Source organism: Triticum aestivum, chromosome 2D (assembly GCF_018294505.1).
Source record: "Triticum aestivum cultivar Chinese Spring chromosome 2D, IWGSC CS RefSeq v2.1, whole genome shotgun sequence".
In the NCBI taxonomy this organism is placed as follows: Eukaryota; Viridiplantae; Streptophyta; class Magnoliopsida; order Poales; family Poaceae; genus Triticum; species Triticum aestivum.
The window spans coordinates 583,670,655-583,678,740 of NC_057799.1; positions in this window are offsets into that span (position 1 = coordinate 583,670,655).

An 8,086-nucleotide genomic window follows, 5' to 3' on the forward strand; every position below is an offset into this window, starting at 1 on the left:
CATGCACGAAGCGAAGATGTGCACGCATGCCACGCACGCACTCATTCCCTCCACGCACACGCGGGTACACGGGCGGACGCAATTTTGTACCAAGATCCACCCCATGTGATAATTTGACGCGTGTAAAGTCCTTCACTTCATTGATGGTCAATTAATACAGCGCATGCAAATTGAGTGGACGTGAGGGCGGAGGAAAGACATTACTACTCCACTGCGCGCATGCTAGTAGTTAAATCATGGGTTGCTAGTAGTACTTTCATTGGTCTCCTTCGTATTTTGTGCCAATTTTTGATAGTAACATAATATTTACGCATCTGAGCAGTGTAGTCTACTTGAAATTTATGTTCCACTAAACTCATCGGGAGCCGTTTCGGGCCTCGAAAGCAAAAACCATCAATTAATCTTTACCTTGTTCCCATCACATTCGAAAGTACTAGTGCTACAATTAAGTGCAAGCCTGCTCACACCTACCAGTACGTACCAAACCTGAACGTGTTCCCACTATGCAGGTTTTAGTACTAGTGCTAGTACTTATGTTATAAAAAGGGGAACTACCTAACCGAAAATTACTCTACCTTCCTCCTCATAAGTCCTCCTTCTTCGTCCGTCCTTACCATGGCCGGTGTGCAGAGCTCTAGGTCGAGAACTACTCGTAACAAGGGAGCGGCAACTAAGGCTGCGGAAAAAAAGAGGGCTCGCCGCCACGCAGAGACCTCGAAAGATCTCTCACGGGCAGGCGATGGCTCCCAGGAGCGCCCTAGACGCAGAGGCGAACATGCCGAGCTGGCGGCACTGGAGTTGTTATCCCTCGACGGCATGCCCGATCAGCTCAATAAGCACCTCAATAAGCAGAAGGAGTTCATCCACGGCTTGGTGGAGCTGCTGAAGGAGAGCCTCGACGACATGCCCGCTGAGCTCAATGAGGAGGGGGAGTTGACCGCCGGCTTGGTGATGCTGCTGAAGAAGAGCATTGCCTCGGAGAAGAAGGCGACCGGCAAAATCCTGCAACTTCAGGAGGACAAGGCGAAGCTCTGCCACGAGCTCGACCTGCTGAAGGAGGAGAACACCAGCTGGAAGAAGCTGCATGAGAATAGTAGTTCCTCGATGAAGATGTTGCAGGCCCTCGTCATGGAACAGAAGGAGGAGTTGGCGAAGCTCCGCATCGAGCGTCCGGCTGCTGTCAAGGTACTTAATGCGGCCGTGGAACAGATGATGAAGGCTCGCATCGAGAAATCCCGCCTCATGGACACAATGATGAAGATGGCAGAGGAGACGCGCAAGGAGATGGAGGTCGTGGAGGCGATGAAGAAGCAGTTACGACTCCGCGGCCAGCAACCCTTCATGTAGTGAGAGCAGCGCCCCAGACTTGTGTGTGCGTCTTCCTTCTTTTTTGGGGTGATAATCCTCCTTCTTTTGCTCCTGTGTTTCTTATTTTGCTTCGGGTGTTTCGCCGCACGTGTCACCTTCTCTACGAGGCATGAATAGAACAATGCTAAAAATGAGATGACTAGCAAATTAGATCATTCTTTATCGCCAATAGAACAATGCCTCTTGCTAGTAATATATAATAAGAGTAGAGAGTAGAGGATATGGCACTGGGCTGCCGTGTTTCGTGCTCCTCCGTCGTACTCCAGTGGAAAACTTGAGTATACCGCACGGTTCTTTGCTCCTCCTTAGGTCGTCGGCACATTTATACGAGCAGTCAAATCACAAGGCCCCGCCTTCCAGCAGTAATGAGCCGTCAAATCACAAAGGCCCTCGCCTCTCGTGAAAAGGACCAAGCTAGACTGCCCCGCCCTCTAGCCTTTTAAAAAATGTATACATTTGTACAGTAGTAGTATCGATGGATTGTGCCATGGAGCAAAACTAACAAGATGTAATTAAAGAAAAAAGGTGGTACATATAGAGAGCGCTCGTCGCCAAATTATGCATATACTATATGGCACTACCCACTATGAAGGTACTAGTAACATAGACTAGTAACTGGTCTGTGTTACTCTCCACTATGACCAGCCAAAGTCGAGGCGCTGATACCAACGACGGCTTGGTTGTGTCTATACTTGGACAACTCACCCGACTGCATGCGCACCAGGCAGACGAAGCTCGTGTCGTGTTGGTGCCGTGTGTGGCCCGCACATTAACCAAAACCTCGCGCCTCCATCTTAGCCTCCGCGTTTAAAACATCTCAATCTCAAGGCCAAGGAGCAACGTGAAACCTATGATAGAGCCAATCGGATGGTTGAGAACACTACAATTCGTAGCTACAGATGCGTGTGTGAGAGAGGATGAGTGCGTGCGTGCACCTCTTCTCAGAGTACAACTGTATGTGGGTGGCATCGACCTAGGGAGCAGTGATGGTGCGTGCGAGAAGTCCCGAGAGATAGGTCTAATGCGTCTGGAAAAAAGACTAGTCTATAGCTCGCCACGAGGCTATTCCTGTCGAACGCCAAGCGTAAGATATGTATCCGACGGTGCCAGTTTTTGCACGTACACAGCAGTAGAAAAAGAACTAGTACCATGGCATATGCTACACCACGGCCAAGAAAACATGCCGACGTTACGCCATCCGGGAATAGTGCCGCACTTCGAAACTAGAACCATCAATAAATTTTGAGCGCGTCTCGTCACATTCCAAATTACTACTACTACCACACTATATTTAATTGCAAACCTGTTCACAACCTAAACGGTTTCCCACTTAGGAGCGTATTAGTAGTACTCGGTTATAAATACTACTATGCTAAGATGACTGCACATTCCTCCTCAACTCCTCATCCACAAAAAACAATCAAGTCAATCAAGCCATAGCCAGCGTGAGTTCTGGGTCGAGAGATTTCCACCAGGGAGAGGTGAGCATGGAAGAGGAAGCATGAGAGATGTCCCGCCTCGCCGCGAAAGCAGCCGACATGTCCAGCCGCACAGCAGTAGCAGCACAGAGGTCCCGCCGTGCCGCCGAAGTAGCACGGAGGTCCCGCCGCGCCGTCGATGTAGCAGACTGGTCCGGTCACGCCACGGAAGCAGCAGAGATGTCCCGCCGCGCCGCTGAAGCAGCACGGAGGTCCCGCCGCGCCGCGGCGGGCTGGGAAAATTTCTCGCGGGCAGGCGAGGACTCTTACAGGCGCATGGATGCGATAGTCCATAGCCAGATGGATCCGATCTCCGGCTGGGCGAGGATGCAGGACAAGGCTACCGGCGTCATCCGGCAACTGGGGGAGGGCAATGCGAAGCTCCAGGGTGAGCGCGACCTGCTGAGGGCGAAGATCGCCGGAAGGGCGAAGCAGGAGAAGGAGACCGCTGCCGTGTTGCAGAGGACGGGTTGTTGGGAATCGTAGCATAATATAAAATTTTCCTACGCTCACCAAGATGCATCTATGGAGTATACTAGCAACGAGGGGGAGGGAGTGCATCTACATACCCTTGTAGATCGCGAGCGGAAGCGTTCCAATGAACGTGGATGACGGAGTCGTACTCGCCGTGATCCAAATCACCGATGACCGAGTGCCGAACGGACGGCACCTCCGCGTTCAACACACGTACGGTGCAGCGACGTCTCCTCCTTCTTGATCCAGCAAGGGGGAAGGAGTGGTTGATGGAGATCCAGCAGCACGACGGCGTGGTGGTGGATGTAGCGGGTCTCGGCAGGGCTTCGCCGAGCTTCTGCGAGACGGAGAGGAGTAGCAGGGGAGGAGGGAGGCGCCCAAGGCTGTTATATTGCTGCCTCCCTACCCCCCTTTATATAGCCCCCCTGGGGGGGGGGCGCCGGCCCTGGAGATGGGATCTCAAGGGGGGGGGGGCGGCCAAAGGGGGGAAGGGGGTGCCTTGCCCCCCAAGGCAAGTGGGAAGCCCCCCTTCCCTAGGGTTTGCAACCCTAGGCGCATGGGGGGAGGCCCATGGGGGGGGCGCCCAGCCCACTAGGGGCTGGTTCCCTTCCCACTTCAGCCCACGGGGCCCTCCGGGATAGGTGGCCCCACCCGGTGGACCCCCGGGACCCTTCCGGTGGTCCCGGTACAATACCGGTAACCCCCGAAACTTTCCCGGTGGCCGAAACTTGACTTCCTATATATAATTCTTCACCTCCGGACCATTCCGGAACCTCTCGTGACGTCCGGGATCTCATCCGGGACTCCGAGCAACTTTCGGGTTTCCGCATACACATATCTCTACAACCCTAGCGTCACCGAACCTTAAGTGTGTAGACCCTACGGGTTCGGGAGACATGCAGACATGACCGAGACGCCTCTCCGGTCAATAACCAACAGCGGGATCTGGATACCCATGTTGGCTCCCACATGTTCCACGATGATCTCATCGGATGAACCACGGTGTCGAGGATTCAATCAATCCCGTATGCAATTCCCTTTGTCAATCGGCATGTTACTTGCCCGAGATTCGATTGTCGGTATCCCAATACCTTGTTCAATCTCGTTACCGGCAAGTCTCTTTACTCGTACCGCAATGCATGATCCCGTGACTAACGCCTTAGTCACATAGAGCTCAATATGATGATGCATTACCGAGTGGGCCCAAGGATACCTCTCCGTCACACGGAGTGACAAATCCCAGTCTCGATCCGTGCCAACCCAACAGACACTTTCGGAGATACCCGTAGTGCACCTTTATAGTCACCCAGTTACGTTGTGACGTTTGGCACACCCAAAGCACTCCTACGGTATCCGGGAGTTGCACGATCTCATGGTCTAAGGAAAAGATACTTGACATTGGAAAAGCTCTAGCAAACGAAACTACACGATCTTTTATGCTATGCTTAGGATTGGGTCCTGTCCATCACATCATTCTCCTAATGATGTGATCCCGTTATCAATGACATCCAATGTCCATAGTCAGGAAACCATGACTACCTGTTGCTCAACGAGCTAGTCAACTAGAGGCTTACTAGGGACACGTTGTGGTCTATGTATTCACACATGTATTACGATTTCCGGACAATACAATTATAGCATGAATAATAGACAATTACCATGAACAAAGAAATATAATAATAACCATTTATTATTGCCTCTAGGGCATATTTCCAACAGTCTCCCACTTGCACTAGAGTCAATAATCTAGTTACATTGTGATGAATCGAACACCCATTGCGTCCTAGTGTTGATCATGTTTTGCCCTAGGGAGAGGTTTAGTCAACGGATCTGCTACATTCAGGTCCGTATGTACTTTACAAATATCTATGTCTCCATTTTGAACACTTTCACGAATGGAGTTGAAGCGACGCTTGATATGCCTGGTCTTCCTATGAAACCTGGGCTCCTTCGCAAGGGCAATGGCTCCAGTGTTGTCACAAAAGAGAGTCATTGGGCCCGACGCATTGGGAATCACCCCTAGGTCGGTAATGAACTCCTTCATCCAGACTGCTTCCTGTGCTGCCTCCGAGGCTGCCATGTACTCCGCTTCACATGTAGATCCCGCCACGATGCTTTGCTTGTAACTGCCCCAGCTTACTGCTCCTCCATTCAAAATATACATGTATCCGGTTTGTGACTTCGAGTCATCCAGATCTGTGTCGAAGCTAGCGTCGACGTAACCCTTTACGATGAGCTCTTCGTCACCTCCATAAACGAGAAACATATCCTTAGTCCTCTTCAGGTACTTCAGGATATTCTTGACCGCTGTCCAGTGTTCCATGCCGGGTTACTTTGGTACCTTCCTACCAAACTTACGGCAAGGTTTACATCAGGTCTGGTACACAGCATGGCATACATAATAGACCCTATGGCTGAGGCATAGGCGATGACACTCATCTTTTCTATATCTTCTGCCGTGGTCGGGCATTGAGCCGTGCTCAATTGCACACCTTGCAATACAGGCAAGAGCCCCTTCTTGGACTGATCCATATTGAACTTCTTCAATATCTTGTCAAGGTATGTACTCTGTGAAAGACCAATGAGGCGTCTTGATCTATCTCTATAGATCTTGATGCCTAATATATAAGCAGCTTCTCCAAGGTCCTTCATTGAAAAACACTTATTCAAATAGGCCTTTATACTTTCCAAGAATTCTATATCATTTCCCATCAACAATATGTCATCCACATATAATATGAGAAATGCTACAGAGCTCCCACTCACTTTCTTGTAAACACAGGCTTCTCCATAAGTCTGTGTAAACCCAAACGCTTTGATCATCTCATCAAAGCGAATGTTCCAACTCCGAGATGCTTGCACCAGCCCATAGATTGAGTGCTGGAGCTTGCATACTTTGTTAGCATTCTTAGGATCGACAAAACCTTCCGGCTGCATCATATACAACTCTTCCTTAAGGAAGCCGTTAAGGAATGCCGTTTTGACGTCCATCTGCCATATCTCATAATCATAGTATGCGGCAATTGCTAACATGATTCGGACGGACTTCAGCTTCGCTACGGGTGAGAAATTCTCATCGTAGTCAACCCCTTGAACTTGTCGATAACCCTTAGCGACAAGTCGAGCCTTATAGATGGTCACATTACCATCCGCGTCCGTCTTCTTCTTAAAGATCCATTTGTTTTCTATGGCTCGCCGATCATCGGGCAAGTCAGTCAAAGTCCATACTTCATTTTCATACATGGATCCTATCTCGGATTTCATGGCTTCTAGCCATTTGTCGGAATCCGGGCCCGCCATCGCTTCTTCATAGTTCGAAGGTTCACCGTTGTCTAACAACATGATTTCCAGGACAGGGTTGCCGTACCACTCTGGTGCGGAACGTGTCCTTGTGGACCTACGAAGTTCAGTAACTTGATCTGAAGCTTCATGATCATCATCATTAACTTCCTCCCCAGTCGGTGTAGGCACCACAGGAACATTTTCCCGCGCTGCGCTACTCTCCGGTTCGGAAGGGGTGACTATCACCTCATCAAGTTCCACTTTCCTCCCACTCAATTCTTTCGAGAGAAACTCCTTCTCCAGAAAGGACCCGTTCTTGGCAACGAAGATCTTGCCTTCGGATCTGAGGTAGAAGGTATACCCAATAGTTTCCTTAGGGTATCCTATGAAGACGCATTTTTCCGACTTGGGTTCGAGCTTTTCAGGTTGAAGTTTCTTGACATAAGCATCGCATCCCCAAACTTTTAGAAACGACAGCTTAGGTTTCTTCCCAAACCATAATTCATACGGTGTCGTCTCAACGGATTTCGACGGAGCCCTATTTAAAGTGAATGCGGCAGTCTCTAAAGCATAGCCCCAAAATGAGAGCGGTAAATCGGTAAGAGACATCATAGATCGCACCATATCCAATAGAGTGCGATTACGACGTTCGGACACACCGTTTCTCTGAGGTGTTCCAGGCGGCGTGAGTTGTGAAACTATTCCACATTTCCTTAAGTGTGCACCAAACTCGTGACTTAAACATTCTCCACCACGATCTGATCGTAAGAATTTTATTTTCCTGTCATGTTGATTCTCAACTTCACTCTGAAATTCCTTGAACTTTTCAAAGGTTTCAGACTTGTGTTTCATTAGGTAGACATACCCATATCTACTTAAATCATCAGTGAGAGTGAGAACATAACGATATCCTCCGCGAGCCTCAACACTCATTGGACCACACACATCGGTATGTATGATTTCCAATAAGTTGGTTGCTTGCTCCATTGTTCCGGAGAACGGAGTCTTGGTCATCTTACCCATGAGGCATGGTTCGCACGTGTCAAATGATTCGTAATCAAGAGACTCCAAAAGTCCATCTGCATGGAGCTTCTTCATGCGCTTGACACCAATGTGACCAAGGCGGCAGTGCCACAAGTATGTGGGACTATCGTTATCAACTTTACATCTTTTGGTATTCACACTATGAACATGTGTAACATCACGTTCGAGATTCATCAAAAATAAACCATTGACCAGCGGGGCATGACCATAAAACATATCTCTCAAATAAATAGAACAACCATTATTCTCGGATTTAAATGAGTAGCCATCTCGAATTAAACGAGATCCAGATACAATGTTCATGCTCAAAGCTGGCACTAAATAACAATTATTAAGGTTTAAAACTAATCCCGTGGGTAGATGCAGAGGTAGCGTGCCGACGGCGATCACATCGACCTTGGAACCATTCCCGACGCGCATCGTCACCTCGTCCTTCGCCA